This window comes from Narcine bancroftii, chromosome 1 (genome assembly GCF_036971445.1).
Source record: "Narcine bancroftii isolate sNarBan1 chromosome 1, sNarBan1.hap1, whole genome shotgun sequence".
Taxonomy (NCBI): domain Eukaryota; kingdom Metazoa; phylum Chordata; class Chondrichthyes; order Torpediniformes; family Narcinidae; genus Narcine; species Narcine bancroftii.
This window is the reverse complement of record NC_091469.1, coordinates 108,184,819-108,205,243: the sequence shown is the minus strand read 5'-3', so window position 1 is coordinate 108,205,243 and position 20,425 is coordinate 108,184,819. Positions and strand designations below refer to the sequence as shown.

The following is a 20,425-nucleotide window of genomic DNA, read 5'->3' as shown; positions in this document are numbered from 1 at the left end:
CACGATGCTCCTGATGTAGCCGGATAATGGTATGAACATAGAATTTTTTAGCTTCAGCTAATGTCCCCTCTCTCTTCTGAAATACTTCTGTTCTTCCCCTACTCCCCTCTCCCACTCCTGGTCACCCACCCACTTATTTTTATCCTTCTCCCCCTTCAGGTTCCGTCCTCTTTTTCACTAACCGATTCATCTCCCCCCACCCCTCCTGTCGATCTATCTGGTTCCCTTTGTTCTTCACCTTTCCTCTAATAGCTTTCATTATATCACCATTATAACCTTACCTGCTTTTCAGATTCCAACATTTGAAATCTTACACCCATTTTTACCCTCCATCTAGCCATACAAGAAAAAGTACAGCACAGGAACAGGCCCTTTATCCCACGTGTCTGTGCAGAACACAATGTCTAAATCAAACTGAAACTCTGCTTGCACTTTAAAGATATCCCTCCATCCCCTTCATATTCCTGTGTCTATCTAGAAGCCTCTTAAATGCTTCCACCACTACTCCAGTAGCTCATTCCATGCACCCACCACACTCTGGGTAAAATATTTGTCCCTATCCCTCTGTAATGTGATCAATAGTACTTGGAGACTTGTGAGGAGTACAAACAACGCTTTTATTAGCTTACAACTAACGGCTGGTATCTACAATAGTCCAGGTGAATTGGAGGTAAGGCAGGATAATCTCAGGAACAATGGGGGTGGAGCCAAGAGGAGGGGTTGGCCATCTAATCTAAACATAGATAGTGAATTCTAGTTCACTGCATTCACCCTTCAGAAAAGAACCTGTGGGGGAAAACCGAGACCACGTTCAGCAATGCAAATTTTTTCAATTATTTACAAGTTGAGTCTGTCAGAGGGCTGGTTATTCTGGTTGAGTGCCTCAGTACTGGGGAACTTTGTTCTTCCAGAACTTCCTGAGCCTCCTGTGGTTCTTGGATAGTGGGACTCAAAGGGGGACTTGGGAGTCCCGGATCCGACGATAAGTCTGTTGGAACAATGTCATCCAGAACCCTGTGCAGGGTACTTGGAGGCTCCAGGCCTATTGTGGGTTTCAGGACAGTTCCTGAAGGTGCCAGATCGCTGATCAAAACAGTGTCCACCCTGCCATCCACATTGGCATACATTGGATTTGCGTGCCGTAGGTGTACTTTCTCGACCAGTGGGTCTGTTTTGCTTCTCCTCTCGTGCTTTTCAACAGGACCGGTTGTGGTTTCATTAGCCATGCTGTAAGAGTGATCCCCGACATGGATTTCCTCGGGAATGCAAACATTATTTCATGAGGAGTCTCATTGTTCGGAGTGCAGAGAAGCGATCTTATGGAGTGGAGCGCGGTGGGAAGAACCTCTTGCCAGCGCAAGTCTGGAAGGCCTTTAGACCGGTGGGCCAATTTTACTGCCTTCCAAACCGTTGTGTTCTCCTTTTCAACTTGTCATTTCCCCTGGGGGTCGTCAAGGCAATGCCTCTTGCGAGCAGATACTGGTGTAGCTCTTCACTCATAAACGATGAGCCCCGGTCACTATGAATATAGCTGGGATACCTGAACTTGGTGAATGCACTCCATTTTCATGCTCTGATGACTGGTGGTGGAAGTGTCTGGACAGGGGATTGCGAATGGAAAATGCAAGTACTCATTGATAACATTAAGAAAGTACACGTTTCTGTTGAAGGAACGTAGAGATCCCTTGAAATCGATGCTAAATTGTTCGAAGGTGCAGGAATCCTTTATCAGGTACACTTTGTCAGGGCGGACCTGGCATGACCCGGTCATCTCCTTGATGCCTTCAATAGAGAAGGGCAGGTTGTGTGCCTTGAAGAAGTGAGCCATGCGGGTGATGCCCGGTTGGCAGAGCTCGTTGTGAAGTGACCGCAACTGGCTGGTCTGTGCACCAGCTCAGCTTCCTCGGGATAGGGCATCTGGAGGTTCATTAAGCGTACCTGGCCTATACACTTTCTCATAATTATAGGTGGAGAGATCGATCCTCCACCTTGTGATCTTGTCATTCTTTATTTTACCCCTCTTCATATTATTGAACATGAATGCTACAGATCACTGATCAGTGAGCAAAGTGAATTTCCCTGCCAGCCAGGTAGTGTCTCCAGTGCCTGATGGCCTCCACAATGGCTTGAGCCTCCTTCTCCACAGACAGGTTTCAAAGCAGGGTGCGGGAAAAGAAAGCTACCAGCCTGCCCGCCTGGTTCTAGTAGCCAGAGCTACATCAGAGGCATCGCTCTCCACCTGGAATGATGTGTTTTCGTCCATTACATGCATGGTGGCTTTTGCGATATACCTCCTGATGTAGTTAAAAGCCGCCTGGGCTTCAGCCGATAATGGGAAGGAGATGGATTTTAAGAGGGAGCAGACCTTGTCAGCGTAACCAGGTACTCACTGGGCATAGTATGAGAAGAAACGCAGGCACCTCCTTAGTGCTTTCATGGTCCTTGAGATAGGGAGTTCTAAGAGGAGGTGTATATGCTTGGGGACAAAGCCAAAGACGCTGTTCTCCACCACATAACCCAGGATAGCTAGACGTTTAGTCCTGAATATGCACTTACTGACATTGTACATGAGGTTCAGGGATTTGGCTGTGTGGAGAAAACTCTGGAGATTGGCGCCGTGGTCCTCCAGTGGGTGTCCACAAATGGTGATGTTGAGATAGCCCAATCTTATCTACCATTTCATCCATCTGCGTCTGGAAGACTGAAACACCGTTTGTAATACCAAAAGGGCCTCTCAGGAACTAATAAAGACGTCCATCTGCCTCGAATGCGATATAGGGACTGTTCTCGGAATGGATTGGTAATTGGTGATATGCAGCTTTCCGGTTGATGGTCGAATAGACCCGATACTGCGCTATATCATTCGCCATGTCTGAGATTCGGTGGAGGGGGTATGCGTCCAGGAGTGTGAAGTGATTAATAGTTTGGCTATAGTCAATCACTAGCCTGGGCTTTTCTCCCTCTCACGGCTACCACCTGGACTCTTCATGGGCTTATGCAGGTTCAATTATTCTTTTCTATAAGCAGCCGCTATTTTTCGGCTCCAATAAATTCTTTGTCCCCTGCACTATATCGTCTACTCTTTGTGGCTATCAGCTTACAGTCGGGGGTTAGGTTCAAAGCAGCGTGGAGAGATCGCATGAAGTGTCTGGATTTTGGGACCTTCTGTTCCGCTCCGTGATTGGGGGAAGTGGGTCTGAGTACTCCATGGTCATGCTTTTAAGGTGACACATGAAGTCTAGGCCCAGCAACACAGAAGCACACAAACCTTTCAATACATACAGTTGGAACTTGCAAAACTCGCCCCTTTTACAGTTGTGCACAGTACAATACCCCTGAATAGTCACTGAATACGATTGTGATGCTAGATCGATATGGTAGTCCATGGGGTAAACCTTTAAGTTGTACCGCTGAGCAGTCGTAGAGTTTATAAAGCTCTTCATTGAGCCAGTGTCTATGAAACAATCCGTCAGATGTCCGTTTACCCTCCCCTCATCGAGTTGCTCAGCTGGTGGGGTTTCACTTGGTCGATCAAGGACCAGCTCTCCCCTGCTGATGTCGTCTTGATCCAGAAAGGTGGCATCGACCCCGAGAAGTGGCAGAAGGTCATCGGTTCCCACCGTTGCTTCTCTTCCAGTAGCCGTTCCTGCCATGAGGTGCAGCAAGATGGCGGCAGTGAGCAGCATGGAGAGGCAGGGGTCTGCACCTCTGGGCTGGACACGGGGTATACGACTGTTCGGGGGCCACACATGCGGTAGCCATCCTGGGGTTTCCCTTTGCTTGACAGAATTTCGCCCAGTGTTCCCTCTTGCTGCATCCTGAACACATGGAGTCTTTCGTGGGTGTGTTTGGCCTGTCCACAGAAGTAGCACTCTTAGTCGCGTGTGGCCGCGGTAGTTGGTACCTGGGACAGCTGTGCTCCGCAGGCATGGCTTTCCGAGAAGGCACCGCTTTTGTTAACAAGGTGGTCTGCTCCCAGTTGGGCCTGTTCGCGGGATTTAGCCAAATCAAGGGTACTAGCAAGTTCCTTCTTCCCAAATTCTAGTAGTCACTGCCTCACATACCTCAAACTCACTCCAGCCACAAGTGTATCCCAGGCATGCTCTGAGACAGCTTTATAGTGGCACTTTCTCTTCAGCGTCCATAGTTCCAGGACGTAGTAGTCCAGTCATTGCCAACGTTGTGAGAGTTGGTGTCTCGCCAGCATGTTGTTCTGGGGCCTCGTGTAGTGGGCCTCGTGTAGTGGGCCTCGTGTAGTGGGCCTCGTGTAGTGGGCCTCGTGTAGTGGGCCTTCGATGGCCGACGCGGCATCCCTGATTACTGCGTATCCCTTGGGGTTGACTCAAGAGAGGAGAGCCGATCTCCGGAGGCCGTCGAGTGGAAGGCTTCTTGGGAGGCCACTATGTAGGACTGGAAGCACTCTAACCAGTAGGGGAATTCTTCCAGAGCCTCTGGGGACAGAGAGCCCACCTGGAGGATGTCTGGCTTCAAAATGGTTTCCATCCCATCTTCAAAAGTAAGCTAATAAAATTGTAGCATGATCCATAGAACTCGGAGACTTGTGAGAAGCACAAACACTTTTATTAGCTTACAACTAACGGCTGGTATCTACAATAGTCTTCAGGTAAATCGGAGGTAAGGCAGGAATACAGAGTTTATATCGGGACCCATGGGGGTGGAGCCAAGAGGAGTGGTTGGCCGTCTAATCTATACATAGACAGTGAATTCCACTTCACTGCACCCTCACCTTAAAAGCGTCTCCATTGTGTGATGCATTTGTTCTGGGAAAAAGATTCTGTCTGCCCAACTTATCAAGGCCTCTCATAATTTTATACACCTTCATTCAGTTGTCCCTCAGGCTCCTAAACTCCAGAGAAAACAACTCATTTGTCTAGTCTCCCCATAACATGTATCCTCTAAACCAGGCACCATCCTATAAATCTGTTCTGCACCCTTCCCCCAAAGCTTCCACATCCTTCCTGTAATGTGCTGACCAGAATTACACAATGTATTTCAAGTTTGGCCTAACCAAAGTTTTGTACGACTGCAACATGACCGCCTTGTATGCAGTTGCCCTGCTAAATGAAGCCCATGTGCCTTCTTTCCCACCCTATCTACTTGCATGGCCACTTTCAAGGAGTGATGGGCCTGGACCCCCAGATCCCTCTGCATGTCAATACTTTTAAAAGTCTTACAGTTAACTGTATACCTTCCCCTTACATTTGACCTTCCCAAGTGCAACACCTCACACTTGTCCAGATTAAACTCCATCTACTATTTATCTGTCCATGTCTTTAACTAAGCTATATTCTGTTGTATGCTTTGGCACTCACCCCCCCCCCCCCACCTCCCCCCATATTGTCCACCAGTCTGCAAACTTGTTAATCCATCTTCTCCAGCTTCACCCTTCTTCCTCTGCCTGATTTTTTTCCCCCTTGCCTATCTCTCTCTTTGCCTGAACAATCAACTGGTCCTCCCAACTCCATCCCTCACAATCCCCATCTGACCGTCATCCTTCACCCCTCCCGAGTTCACTGACCTCCAAATGGTCCCTGCCCAAACTCTCCCACTTACCACCTCCCTTATTCATTCTGAATGGTGACCATTAATTTTCTCCCACTGCTGTTGCTCAATTGCTGAATTCCTCCATCACATTGCTGGTTTGCTCTTGATTGTTGTGTCTCAAGGTTTAAAGCAGTGGTTCTCAACCTTTTTCTTTCCATTCACATACCCCTTTAAGTAATCTCTATGCCATCAGTGCTCAGTGATTAGTAAGGAATTGTTTAAGGTGGTATGTGGGTGGAAGGAAAAAGGTTGAGAACCACTGCTCAAGACCTAATTGTTACTGAAATATTTTGCTTGAGAAAAATTGTCATTGGCCCATTTCCTTTGGAGTTATGAAACTGCACAAAACGAGTCAATTATGTATGATTAAAACAGGTTTTCAAACTTTTTCTTTCCACCCACATACCACCTTAAGCAATCCCTTACTAATTTCAGAGCACCTATGGCATAGGGAATACTTAAAGTGGTATGTGAGAGGAAGGAAAAAGGTTGAGAACCACTGGTTTAGAGGATTATAGGCTAAATCAGGGACAAATTTAGACAGCATGAACAGGTTGAACTGAAGGGCCTGTTTCCATGCTCTGGAGCTGTTTGCCACTGACTCAGTGAAATCAGAATTTTTTTTACACTACAGGGAAAGAAACCCATCAGAACTTGATTATAGTTGATGGTTGTCTGCTTTTGTATCCTCCTCTATCCCTTTGCCTTTGAAAAGTAATGTCACAGCGTGTCTTTTTCTTTGGTTATTGTGTGTGTGAGCTTCCAGGTTGAAAGGTCTCCTAGAATGTCCATTCTTGCATTTGACAATATCTTCTTTACCAAAGTGCAGGCTGACTTAGATTACCACAGCCTTGCCTGTGTTTTTGTCTCTTTATATGGTGAGTGAATGGACTTCCTTTAATTAGAGACTCTGAAATACCCATTCTTTCCATGATCCTGTTTCACTGTTTACAACAGTACAACAATACAGTGCCCTCTTTAATGTTTGGGACAAAGGCACTTTTTTCTTTTTTTTTGTCCTGTGCTCCACAGTTTTACATTTGTAATCAAGCAATTCACATGTAATTGAAGTGCACCTATGTCCAATAGATCAGAAACATTCTTCAAGAAGCAGGTGCGAATATATCAATGATTACTGTCTGCAGAACACTTCATGAACAGAAATACAGAGGCTACACTGGATGCAAACCACTAGTTAACCATAGAAATGATGGGCAGATTACAGTTTACCAAGAAGCCTGCAGAATTCTGGAAAAAAGTCTTGAGACCAAGATGAATCTGTATCAGAGAGATGGCAAGAGCAAAGTGTAGAGGCATTAAGAACATAAGAAATAGGAGCAGGAGTCGGCCATTCGGCCCATCGAGCCTGCTCCGCCATTCAATAAGATCATGGCTGATCTGATCATTGGCTTAACTCCACCTACCTGCCTTTCCCCCATATTCCTTAATTTCTTTTTTATGTAAAAATTTATTGAATTGAACCTTAAATATGTTTAATGAAGTAGCCTCAACCGCTTCCCTGGGCATAGAATACCCCCTATTCTCTGGGAAAAATGAGTTTTTCCTCATCTCTGTCTTAAATCTACTCCCCTGAATCGTGAGGCTCTTCCCCCTAATTCTGGTCTCACCAACCAGTGAAAACAATTTTCCTGCCTCGAACTTATCTATCCTTTTCATAAACCTATATGATTCTATAAGATCTCTTCTCAGTCTTCTGAATTTATGAGTATAATCCCAGGTGATTTAGTCTCTCCTCGTAAGTCAACCCCCTCATCTCCGGGATCAACCCGGTCGGTAAACCTCCTCTGGACTGCCTCCAAGGCCAGTATATCCTTCCACAAGTATGGAGACCAGAACTGCACACTGCACCAGAACTGGTGTGGCCTCACCAGTATCTTGAATTCAATTCCTTTAGCAAAGAAGGGCAACATTCCATTTGCCTGTTGTACCTGCAATGCAGCTTTTTGCCATTCATGGATAAGCACTCCCAATTCCTTCTGCATTATAGCATGGTGCAGTTTTCACCATTTAAATAATAATCTGCTCTTCTATTTTTCCTAACAAATTGGATGATCTCGCATTTACTAACATTGTACTCCATCTGCCAGACATTTCCCCACTCTTCTAATTTAACTATATTCTTCTCCAGTCTCTCCACATCCTCTGTACAATTTGCTTTTCCACTCACTTTATTATAATCTGCAAACTTGACTATGCTACACTCTGTCCCCTCTTCCAAATCATCAGTGTAAATAGTGAACAGCTGGGAGTCCAGCACCAATCCCTGCATCACCCCACTTACCACTGTCTGCCAATCAGAAAAGCACTCATTTATCCCAATTCTCTGCCTTCTGTCAGTTAACTAATCCTCAATCCATGCCAATATACTTCTCCTGACTCCACTCATCTGTATCTTATTGATCGTCTCTTGTGCGACACCTTATCAAATGCCTTCTGGAAATCCAAATACACAATATCAACCTATTCCCCTCTATTCTCCGCATCCATTATATCCTCAAAGAACTCCAGCAAGTTTGTCAAACAAGACCAGCCCTTTCTTGATCCATGCTGCATTTGCCTGATGGAACCCTGTCGTTCTAAATGCCTTGTTATTTCATTCTTAATGACAGCTTCAAGCATTTTCCCGTCTACAGATGTTAAGTTAACTGAGTGATAGTTACCCGTCTTCTGCATACATCCCTTTTTAAAAAGTGGCGTGACATTCGCTGTCTTCCAATCTGCCAGAACCTGCCCAGAATCCAGAGAATTTTGGTAAATGACTACCAATGCATCAATGATAACTCCCGCCATTTCCTTCAGTACCCTGGGATGCATCCAATCAGGACCAGGGGATTTGTCTGTCTTGGGTCCCATTAGATTGCTCATCACTATCTCTTTTGTAACAATTATTTTATCGAGACCCTCACCTCCCTAACTCGACTTTATGGCATGCTGGACATGTCATCCACCGTGAAGACTAGCACAAAATATCTGTTCAATGCCTCAGCCATTTCCTCATGACTCAATATCAATTTCCCTTTCTCATCTTCCAAGGGACTTATGACCATCCTCTTCTGTTTCATATATTTATAAAAATTTGTGCTAATTTACCTTAATAATCTTTCTTCCCTTTCCATATTTCTCATTTAGTTGTCCTTTGTTGTCTTGGCTACTTTGTTCACATGAGCTTTTAATTTTATACTTTCCTTTATTTCCTTAGTTAATCAAGGCTGGCTCTTCCCTCTCTTATTTTTAACAGGAATATATTTTTTATTGAGCACTGTGAAAAATCTCTTTGAAAGTCTTCCACTGTTTCTCAGCTGTTCTGCCAACTAGCCTGTGCTCTCAGTCCATGCTGACCATTTCCTCCCTCATCCTGTTTTTGTCTCCCCTGTTCAAGCATAATACACTAGTTTTAGATAAACTATTGCACCCTTCATCTGTATGAGCAATTCAATCATACTATGATCACTTTTTCCAAGAGATTCCCTAACTACTAGATCTTACCTATCTCATTGCACAATACTAGATCTAAAATAGCATCTTCCCTTGTTGGTTCCTTTTTTTAAAATATTTTTCACTTTCCATCAACAAACAAGGAGATAGCATCATAGACTGTTACAAAATACACAGATATCCCCCAACAAACTACAAACATGCAGTGTTTCTCCCCCTTCCTCTCTTGTTCCTTTTTTTTAAAAAAGGGGAAAGGAAAGAAAGAGGCGTGTTGGTGCTTCTGACAAGTGACCATGGAGCCACCTCCTTATGTAGTTTCTTTTGTTAATCCATCTATTGATAATTTTTGTTGGGATGTGGCTACAGTTGTGCTCCTGTGTACGTCAGATATGGCTGCCATATTTTAATAAAGGTGCTATGATGGTTTCTAAGATTATACATGATTTTTTTTTCCCATGGGAATACAGCTATGCATCTCGGTAGTCCACCAACTGAAAGAAGAGGGGAGTCAGATTTCCAGGTCATTGCTATGCATTTTTTTTTGCTATGGACGATGCAATAAATATGAATTGAATTTAGTTAATTTGTAGCTTATGTCCATTAGGTTCCCCAGCAGATACAACAGATGCTCCTTTGATCTTATATCATCTTTCACTATTGCCCTGATCTCATCCTTAATTAAGAGCGCCACCCCACCTCCTTTACCTTCCTGTCTATCTTTTCGTAATACCTTATACTGTTGAATATTTAATTCACAATCATGTCCACCTCGCAACCTTTGCCATGGTTTGCATCTTGCTGTGCACCCTCTGTATTTCTGTTCATTAAGTCTTCTGCAGACAGTAGTTATTGACATATCCACACGTGCTTAGTGAAGAATGTTTCTGATCTGTTGGACATACTTTTGGAGATTTTTTCTTCATTGTAATGAGAATTCTTCTGTCATCATTATTGGAGATCTTCCTTGGAATACCAGTCCTTTTGTGATTACTGAGCTCACCAGTATGCTCCTTCTTCTTGATGATGTTCCAAACTGTTGATTTTGGTAATCCTTAGCTTTGGGCGGTGCCCCTCACTGTTTTATTCTTGTTTTCAAGCTTCATAATGGCTTATTTGACTTTCATTGGCACAACTCTGGTCCCCATGTTGAAAAAATACAATTGCAAAGGTGATCAAAAGTTTAGAAGTCGAGCTCTCTTATACCTGCAATTAAACATCACAAGCACCTGTGAAACCAAATGTCCCAAACGTTATACTGCCCTGAAATGAAGGAACTATGTATAAAAACCTTTGTAATTTCTAAATGAATGTGTAGAAATAACCTTGAATAAAATCTGGGTATGTGCACTTTAATTCTATGTGAATTGTTTGATTACAAATTTAAAACTGTGGAGCACAGAGGCATATAAAGGAAAAAAGTGTCTTTGTCTCAAACATTATGGAGGCCACTGAATGTACATTTATCTCTGATTGTCCAGGAACTGGTGACAAAATTTTCGAGTGCTTTAATTCCTCCCTTGCATGGAATGCAGAAAATTTCATCTAATATTTATGTGGGTTGGGCAAATGTTTTGAATGTTTCTATGATCACTTTTTCCAAGAGGTTCCGTAACTACTAGATCTTACCTATCTCATTGCACAATACTAGATCTAAAATAGCATCTTTCTATTACATTCATAGGCCACTGGTTTAAATTCTTGATTGTATCCTTAAACACAAGATATTAAGGCTGCAACTACAAATAGTTAGGGTTAAACTGAATCATAGCCAAACAGCAAAATGCATGAGACCTGGGACTTGTAGCAAAGAATAGGCTTTTCCAGATTGATGATAAAGATATGCTGCCTGCATAGCAGTTGAATGATTTGATTTAATACAGTTAAACCTTGTCAATTAGTTTGCAATAGGCACAAATGGGAGAGGAGAGAACCCATTGGTCACAAGGTTATTGAATTAATACTTGTCTTAAATAACTCGTGCATAGTAAAATTGCAAAAATCCACCAAACTCAGGCTTTGATTCCAAACTAACAGACATTCTTTACTATTAGTGACCCAACATATATTTTAATTTACTTTCAAGATAGTACTGTACATGCCAATATTCTACTGGTAAACCAGGTATTTTTAAAGGTATGGTGGGAAATTGGGCCCCAGGGAACCTGAAGAGAAGAACCTAGAACAGTGTAGTATGGGAACAGGCACTTAGACCCACCATGTCTGTGCTGGAGAGAGTAAGAGAAAAGATTTAAGGATCTGCCTTTTTGCTAGCTACAATCCACAGGTAACGTCCCTAACACTTCCTATGCTACATTGATGACTACTTTGGTGCTGTGACCTAAATGATGAGCTCGTCACCTTTGTCAATTTCACTGCCAGTTTCCATCCAACCTCAAATTCACTTTGTCCATTTCCAGTGCTTCTCTCCCTTTTCTCAATCTCTCTGTTTCCATCTTGGAAGACAGATTATCTACTGACATCTTTTCTAAATCCACTGACGTCCATAATTACTTGGATTACACCTCCTCCCATAGTCTCTTTGAAGAGTGTTATACCTATCTCTCAGTTCTTCTGTCTCCACATCTTTTCTACCTCTGCCACATCTGTTCCCATATCAAGATTTCCCATTCCAGAACATCTGAGATCTCCAACTTCAGTAAATATGATTTCCCCTCCACCTCTAGTAGTGCAGCCCCACCTGCATCCCTTCCATTTCTCGCAAATCTGTCCTCACCCCATTCCCCCCACCCCACTTACATATCAAGGATAGGATTCCCCTTGTCCTCACCTAACACCCTGCTAGCCTATGCATCCAACATATTATTCATAATTTCTATCACCTCCAACAGAATTCCACTACGAGACATATCCTCTCCCTCCCCACTCCGCTTTCCACAGTGATTACTCTCTTCATGACTCCCTTCCCCACTCATTTCCACCCCCCACCCCCCCCCCCCCAACATTTATGCCTGCAACTACAACAATTGCTAAACTTGCTTCCACACCACCTCCCTCACCACCATTCAGGACCCCAAATACACCTTCCAGTTGACGCAATAACACACGTGAACCTGTGGGGGTCATTTATGACTTTTGGTGCGGCTTCTACATCGAGGAGACCAGACACAAATTGGGCACCTTCGCTCCATTTACTGCAACAGCCAGGATCTCCCAGTGGCCAACCATTTTAATTTCTCTTCCCATTTCAACATCTCTGTTTATGGTCTATTGCACTGCCAAGCTGAGCCCACATGCAAATAAGAAGAACAGCAACTCATTTTCGGTCTTGGCAGTGCCCAACCAGATGGCATCAACATCGGTTTATCCAACCTCCCCCCTTGATTTCTACCCCTCTTGCTTTCCCTGATTCCTCTGGCCCCATTCCTCCTCTTTTCCTTTTCTTTTACCTCTTCACCTGCTACACCTTCCTTCTTCTGGATCCCCACCTCCTTCATTCCATGATCTACTCTACTGTCCTCTATCAGAGTGTACCTTCCTGAGCCCTCTCTCTTTCTCTTATTACCTCTTGTATTATTCCTATTTCTTCTTCCCCACTCATCCTTCTTCTCCCTCTCACCTGTCACCTAGCAGCTTGTGCTCCCCTACCCCTATCATTTTATTCTGCATTCTGTTCTTTTCCGGTCCTGATGAAGAGTTTTGACTCAACATTGTCTGTCTATTGCCTTCCGTGGATACTGACTTCCTCATGTAGTTTGTGAGATGCTCTAGTTTTCCAGCATCTACCATTCCTCTTGTTTGCCAATCTACTTGTGTGACCAGTTCCAGGGAGCCATGGCCTTTGATCGTGATCCCTCTGCACATCATAAGACTATAAGGAAGGTGTAGAATTAGGCCATTTGGCCCATCACGACTGTCATGCCATTTTATTATGCTGATTAACTCTAATTTTTAAGCCCATTCTGCCTTCTCGCTGTAACCCTAGATTCCCTTCCTAATTAAGAATCAATGCTATTATGAGTTCTGCCATTTACTATATACTTCCTCTTTGTATTTGACCTCCCATGTGCAACATTTTGCATTTGCTTGGATTTATCTCCATCTGCCATGTTTCTCCCTATATCTATAACTGAGTGATGTTCTATTGCATCCTTAGCTAGCCCTCTGCACTGACCACAACTGCATCGATCTTTGTGTCATCTGCAAGCTTACTAACCCACCTACCTATCTAATCATCCAAGTCATTGACAAACAACAGAGATCCCAGCACCGAACTCATTGGACACCACTGATCACAGAATAACACTCTCCCACTACTACCCTCTGCCTTTAATGGGCAAGTCAATTTTGAATCCAAACTATCAATTCATCATATATACCATGCATCTTTATCTTTTGAATCACTCTACCATGAGGGACATTGTCGAATTAGGCCAGCAAACTCCATAATTTCCTTGAATATCCTTATTTCCCTTCGTGAACATAGGCACAATATTGGCTACTCTCCAGCTAATGATACCAATATCTTTGTCAAGGCCCCACCAATCTCTTGCCTCTTTCTATAACCTGGAATTTTCTTATCATGCCTTGGGTTTTATCCTGAAGGTTTGATGTATTTATTGTCATGCATTGTACAATGTACAAATGCACCAAAATTCTTACCATACTTGATGCAGCCAAACAGATATTTGTAAAGAAAACTTATTATGGTAACACAATTGAATTTTACTAAAAGATAATAAATACATATGGTGAAAATAAATAATTCTAATAATGCTAGTGCCACAAAGTTTCCTGTGGTAGTGCAAACAGTCTTTTTGTGCCATCGGAGCCATCTGATAGGTGTACGGAAGGGAGGTTCAAGAGTTTGATAGCTGTCAGAAAGAAACTGTTCCTGAACCTGGAGGTGCTGGTTTTCAGGCTTCTCTCTCTTCTGTCTAAAGGTTATAGTGAGAAGAGGTTGTGACCAGGGTCAGTGTCAGTGGGAAGTGTAGAAAAATAAATTTGTTTGGTCGGGGGGTGGGGGGAGGGGGCTGGTGAGGTGTTGTCATTGAATTTGACTATGTGCCTTGTCCAGCATTCGGAAGGCACTAGTTGACTCACTTGATTATTATTGGTCTTTTTAAAATGTCTTTTTTGCTTTTACTTATAACATATGCATAGATTATTGATTGTTTCATGATTGATGAGTGGTGTGATCTCTGAGGGGTGGATTGTATTGGGAAGGGTTGTGGCTGTCACATGACAGCACTGCCCTCTACCCAGTTGGAGGGCACATCAGCTGCCAATCAAGGTTTGGTTCTGCCCCACCCATTAGTACATACCTTGCTGTTGGGTCCATGTAAATTATCTGGATTGCACTCTCCAGCCTGCCTGAACTTGGCCTTGGGCCATTGGCTGTTGTAATTGGATTAACCCCTCTGGCACTGAGCCATTGGTTCCTGCTAACAATTTGAGCTGGACCTTCTAGCACTATAAAGGTGCCATGTGTTCTTTGTTCTCTCTCTTTGCCAGCTTGGGACCACCCTGCTTCACTCCAGGCCTAGAAATGTGTAAGGGTGCTGGAGAAACAGTTAGTAAGATGTGCACTGTTAAAAGGGTTGGGAGCATTTAATTAGTGTCCCTTGTAGCATAGAGCTGTGCCTGAACTGTCATGGGGTGGTGGGGCATTGTAGTGATTTTTTTCCTTGATCATTGTATGTACCAGTTCATTATGTGTGTGTCCTTTGTTCCCATGCTATTTTTCCTATGTTCGTTATTAATTGTCTGTTATCCTTTCCCATGGCTGCTGTAAAGTGTGTGTTGCATCAGTCACCATTTCCCACACTTGCCTTCTATAAATAAAATCCTTCCCTACCAAAACTCTTTTCAGAGTCCTTGCCTTTGAAACCTACCAAACCTGTTTTCTCACTCACAACAGGGTACTTTATGATGTTGACTGCTTTCTTAAGGCAGTGCTTCACATCGATGTCTGCAGTGGATTGGAGGTTAGAACCTGTGTAGACCTGGTTGTGTTTGCTATCTTCTGCTCTTGAATTGATAAACCAGGCTGCAATGCAGCCTGTCAGTATATTTTCCACAGTGCACCTGTGGAAGTCCAAATAGTCTCAGACATCTTAGAAAGTAGGTGTCAATCTGCCTTTTCTACAGTGGCCTTGATGTGCTGGATCCAGGAAAGGTCTTCTGAAATATGGACTCCAAGGGACCTGAAGGCTCTAACCTTCTCCATCTCCTTCCAATCAATGCAGGTTTCTGTGTGGCCTCTCCTTCCCAAAACCAATAATACACTCCTTGGTCTTGCTGATGTTAAGATCAAGATTGCTGTTCGGACACCACCCAACCAGGTTCACTATTTCCATCAAGGACTCCCACCACTCAGGCCATGCCCTCTTCACTCTGCTACCATCAGGAAAAAGGTACTGAAGCTTGAAGGCGAACACTCAGTGGTACAAAGACAGCTTTTTCCCCGCTGCCATAAGATTCCTGAATATCAATGAACCGAAGACACTTCCTTACTGTGACTTTTAATGCGCTATTTTTAGTTGTTTTTGTAAGGTGGTTTATATGAATGTTTGCACTGTGACGCTGCCACAAAACAACGAATTTCGTGATTTGTTCATGACAATAAATTCTGATCCTGATCCTGTGTTTCAACTCATCATTTCCAGTTATTTGACCAATTCTCAATGAGTTCTTCAAGAGACAAAGCATCACGTTGGCACTCCTCACACTACAGTCAGGATCTTTCATGTCTTTCTTGAGCATACTGATGCAAAGTACTCACCCACGTCCTCTTACTGCATGTCCCTTTGTCCTTAAGTGATACTGTCCTCTTCCTATTTATCCTCAATTTAATATAACAATGAAATGCCGTGGAATTCTCTCCAAACCGACTCACCAAGGACATTTCATTCTTAAGCTGTTTCCTGCCATCTTTGTATTTCTCAAGGATGCTGTCTGTTTTTAGCTTTGTAAACCTTTTTTTTGATTTTGACTAAATTTTTAACCTCTGGTCATCCAGGATTCTCTTACTTTACCATACTTGACCTTCCTCTTTAATAGGTGTTTTCACACTACAGGCGATCAGTGACCCTAATTTGTCCTGGAGAAATTCCCAGGAATTCAGGACCTCACGGGCCTTTCACACTGCGATCCAAATTCCTGGAATTTTGCCCTCCCTGGCAACTTTGGGGAAGTCCCACCCCCATCTAATGACGTGTTACGCCCTCACAGGAGTAAGAGTAAGTTCCACCCACCATGTCTGTCTGTCGATTGCCCCCGCTGCGTCCCTGGCCGCTCATCGGTTGCTCATCTTCCCTCTCCCTCCCTCCCCTCCGGTTGACCATCAGTCACTTGCCCACCTGCTCCCTCTCCCTCCCAGCAGTCCATCCGTTGCTTGCCTGCCTGCTCCCTCCCTCCCAGCCATTGGCAGGTCACTTGCCCACTCCCTCCCTCTCAGCTATCAGTAGGTCAGTTGCTCGCCTGCCTGCTCCCCCCCCCCCCCCCGTCATCTATCAGTCGGTCGCCCACCCACCCCCCCCACTCCCCTCCCCCCGCGCTTCGGGGCCGCTTTCCCACGTTGCGGCGGTGGCACAATGCAGGATGAATGGCCGACTTCATTTTCCATAATCCCTCACACAGCTGGAACTATTCTGGGAAATCCAGCTGTGTGAGGGATTATGGTTAACGAGGATGGTCATTCATCCTGCATTGTGCTGCCGTCGTGGAGGGCTGAAGTGGCCCGCTGTTCTCTGGCAGTATCTTTTACTTTTAATCACCTAAATGATGCAGCGCACAAGCACTGACATCACGAGGCTTCCCTGCTTGATCATTTGGCTCTTCAGGGAGAGGGTGACTTGAGAAAATTTCCAGGAGTCATGGCACTACCTACGAGATAGGGCCATGGATCCGTTTAAAAATCCTAGGCTGACCTTTATTCACACCGCAGGTTCACAGGAGGGTTCCCAGGAAAATTTCCAGGGAATCTCCATTTTACAATGCGGTGTGAAAAGGCCTTCTGGAACATGCTAGAACTAAATTTTGTGGACGCTATGGAGAGGGGACAGAGGAGATTTATCAGGATGTTGCCTGGATTGGAGAACGTGAGGTAAGGTTAGCAAAGCTAGGGCTTTTCTCTTTGGAGCAAAGAAGGATAAAGGGTGATTTAACAATATTATGAAATGCATAGATGGGAAGGACAACCAGCACCATTTTCCCAGGGCAACAGTAGCAAATACCAGAGGACATCTGTACAAAGTGAAGGGAGGAAAGTTTAGGGGGGATGTCAAGATTAAACAAACAAAATAAACTGGGTAAGTAGTGCTACAATAAGTCAAATAGTGTAGGGTGGAGAAAAAATATTTTTTTTTTTGCCAGTGAGAGATCCATTTAAAAGTCTGATAACAGCAGGAAAGAAGCTTCCCTTCAATCTGGAGCTTTATATCTTTCAAGTTTCTGTTCCTTCTGCCTGATAGGAGGGAGAAGATTGTGTAACTAGGGTGGATTGCATTCTTTCAAAGTCAGTATGGGCAGAATAAATGGAGGGGAGATTTGTCTGCTTGAGGTCCATTTTTCTCTTGCTGATAAAAGTAATTTTTTATTTATGGTTTTTTACCAGTGGCAAGTGGCGTTCAACATGAAGTGTGAAATTTATTTTTATGCTGAGGGCCAAGTTCAAGGTGCTGATAAGTCATTGTGAAGGAGAAAGAATTTTGCAGACTTCATATTGATGATACAAGAACATTTATCACATGCAGGTGTAGTTACAAAGGAGAAGGGAGCACCAGAGCTTTTAGTATTGAATTTTTAAAGGTAGACAAGTTAATGAAGAAGTTGTTTCGCACACCTTGAGTACAGGAGCTTGGATGTCATGCTACAACAGTATGGGATATTTGTGAGACGGCACCTCTAGTATTTGAAACACGAGAGTGCAGATGCTGTGATTGTAGTAAAAATACTAAAGCGGCATCATCTGCAAAGAGTAGTTCACGGACAAGTTTCTCTTGTGTCTTGGTGTGAGCTTGCAGGCGCCTCAGATTGAAGAGACTGCCATCCGTGCGGTACCGGATGTAAACAGCGTCTTCATTGTTGGGGTCTTTCATGGCTTGGTTCAGCATCATGCTGAAGAAGATTGAAAAGAGGGTTGGTGCGAGAACACAGCCTTGCTTCACGCCATTGTTAATGGAGAAGGGTTCAGAGAGCTCATTGCTGTAACTGACCCGACCTTGTTGGTTTTCGTGCAGTTGGATAATCATGTTGAGGAACTTTGGGGGACATCCGATGCGCTCTAGTATTTGCCAAAGCCCTTTCCTGCTCACGGTGTCGAAGGCTTTGGTGAGGTCAACAAAGGTGATGTAGAGTCCTTTGTTTTGTTCTCTGCACTTTTCTTGGAGCTGTCTGAGATGATGCCGCTTTAGTTGCCCATTCAGAGCCAGCTCTTCAGCGTTTGACGTCCTGCTTTGCGGAAACTGCCAAAATGTTTGGCCTGGAAGTCAGCCTGAAGAAAACTGAGGTCCTCCATCAGCCAGCTCCCCACCATGACTACCAGCCCCCCCACATCTCCATCGGGCACACAAAACTCAAAACGGTCAACCAGTTTACCTATCTCGGCTGCACCATTTCATCAGATGCAAGGATCGACAATGAGATAGACAACAGACTCGCCAAGGCAAATAGCGCCTTTGGAAGACTACACAAAAGAGTCTGGAAAAACAACCAACTGAAAAACCTCACAAAGATAAGCGTATACAGAGCCGTTGTCATACCCACACTCCTGTTCGGCTCCGAATAATGGGTCCTCTACCGGCACCACCTACGGCTCCTAGAACGCTTCCACCAGCGTTGTCTCCGCTCCATCCTCAACATCCATTGGAGCGCTCACACCCCTAACGTCGAGGTACTCGAGATGGCAGAGGTTGACAGCATCGAGTCCACGCTGCTGAAGATCCAGCTGCGCTGGATGGGTCACGTCTCCAGAATGGAGGACCATCGCCTTCCCAAGATCGTATTATATGGCGAGCTCTCCACTGGCCACCGTGACAGAGGTGCACCAAAGAAAAGGTACAAGGACTGCCTAAAGAAATCTCTTGGTGCCTGCCACATTGACCACCGCCAGTGGGCTGATAACGCCTCAAACCGTGCATCTTGGCGCCTCACAGTTTGGCGGGCAGCAGCCTCCTTTGAAGAAGACCGCAGAGCCCACCTCACTGACAAAAGGCAAAGGAGGAAAAACCCAACACCCAATCCCAACCAACCAATTTTCCCTTGCAACCGCTGCAATCGTGTCTGCCTGTCCCGCATCGGACTGGTCAGCCACAAACGAGCCTGCAGCTGACGTGGACTTTTTACCCCCTCCATAAATCTTCGTCCGCGAAGCCAAGCCAAAGAAGAGTAAAAATACACTGAAATGTTTTTTTTTCAGCCAGTTTTTTCAGTCTATAAGAGATAAAGATATATTGCTAATGTTTCAGACCTGAGCCCTTCTTCAAGGAATAAGCAGAATAGGCCAGAAGCAGAAAATCTCAGAATTTAGACAATGCTGTTTGGGGGAGGAATCCAGACCAACAAAAGGTGTTAATTAGATGTGATTAGAGATCAGGCAAGAATTTATCATGTTTTTGCGAAAGGAGACGGAATGGAGAGACAGAGTTAGGGGAAAGCAACGAGGGAAGAAGGCGGGGGAAGGGTTAATGAAAGCCAGAGAAGACAATAATAATGCCATCCAGTTGGAGGGTGCCCACTCTGAAGATGAGGTGTTGTTCCTCCAATTGTGGTGTCAGTTCTGGCAGTGAATCGGACCATGGACAGACATGTCAGCAAGGGAATAGGATGGAGAATTGAAATGGGTGGCTACTGGGAGATCACTCTATTGTGAAAGACAGAGCCAAGGTGCTCCACAAAGCTATTTCCCAGTCTGTGTCCAGTCTCTCTGATGTAGAAGAGACCATAATGGGAGTATCAGATGCAGTAGATGACCCTGCAGATTCACAAGTGGTGCTGCTCCTCTTGGGAGGACTGTTTGAGGACCCAAATGGTGGTGAGGGAGGAGTTCTGGGCACAGGTGGAGCATCTCCTGCGGTCACAAGGGTAGGTACCAGGGGGACGATTGGTTAGGAGGGAGGAGTGGGACAAGGGAGACATGGAGGGAGTGGTCCCTGCAGAAGGTGGAGAGGGGAATATGTGTCTAGTGGTGGGATCACTTAGTTGTTGGTGGAAATGGTGGAAGAAGATGTGTTAGATATGGAGGCTGGTGGGATGGTAGGTGAGGACAAGAAGAATCCTGTCCTTGTGCATACGGGCAGAGGGGGCCAGGGAGATGTACAAGTAATGGAGTATATGCAGATGAGTGCTGAGTTGATAGTGGTAGAGGGAAAGTCACAAAATTTGAAGGAGGACATCTCTGATGATCTGGCATGGAAATCCTCATCCTGGGAATAGAGGTGACAGA

General features: G+C 44.6%; 1 protein-coding gene across 1 annotated transcript in view; it reads left to right on the top strand.

Annotated features, from left to right (window-relative positions):
* Nucleotides 1–20,425, top strand: part of arrdc1b (arrestin domain containing 1b) — a 148,835-nt gene that overhangs the window by 19,393 nt on the left and 109,017 nt on the right. The gene's annotated exons all lie outside the window — the stretch shown is intronic.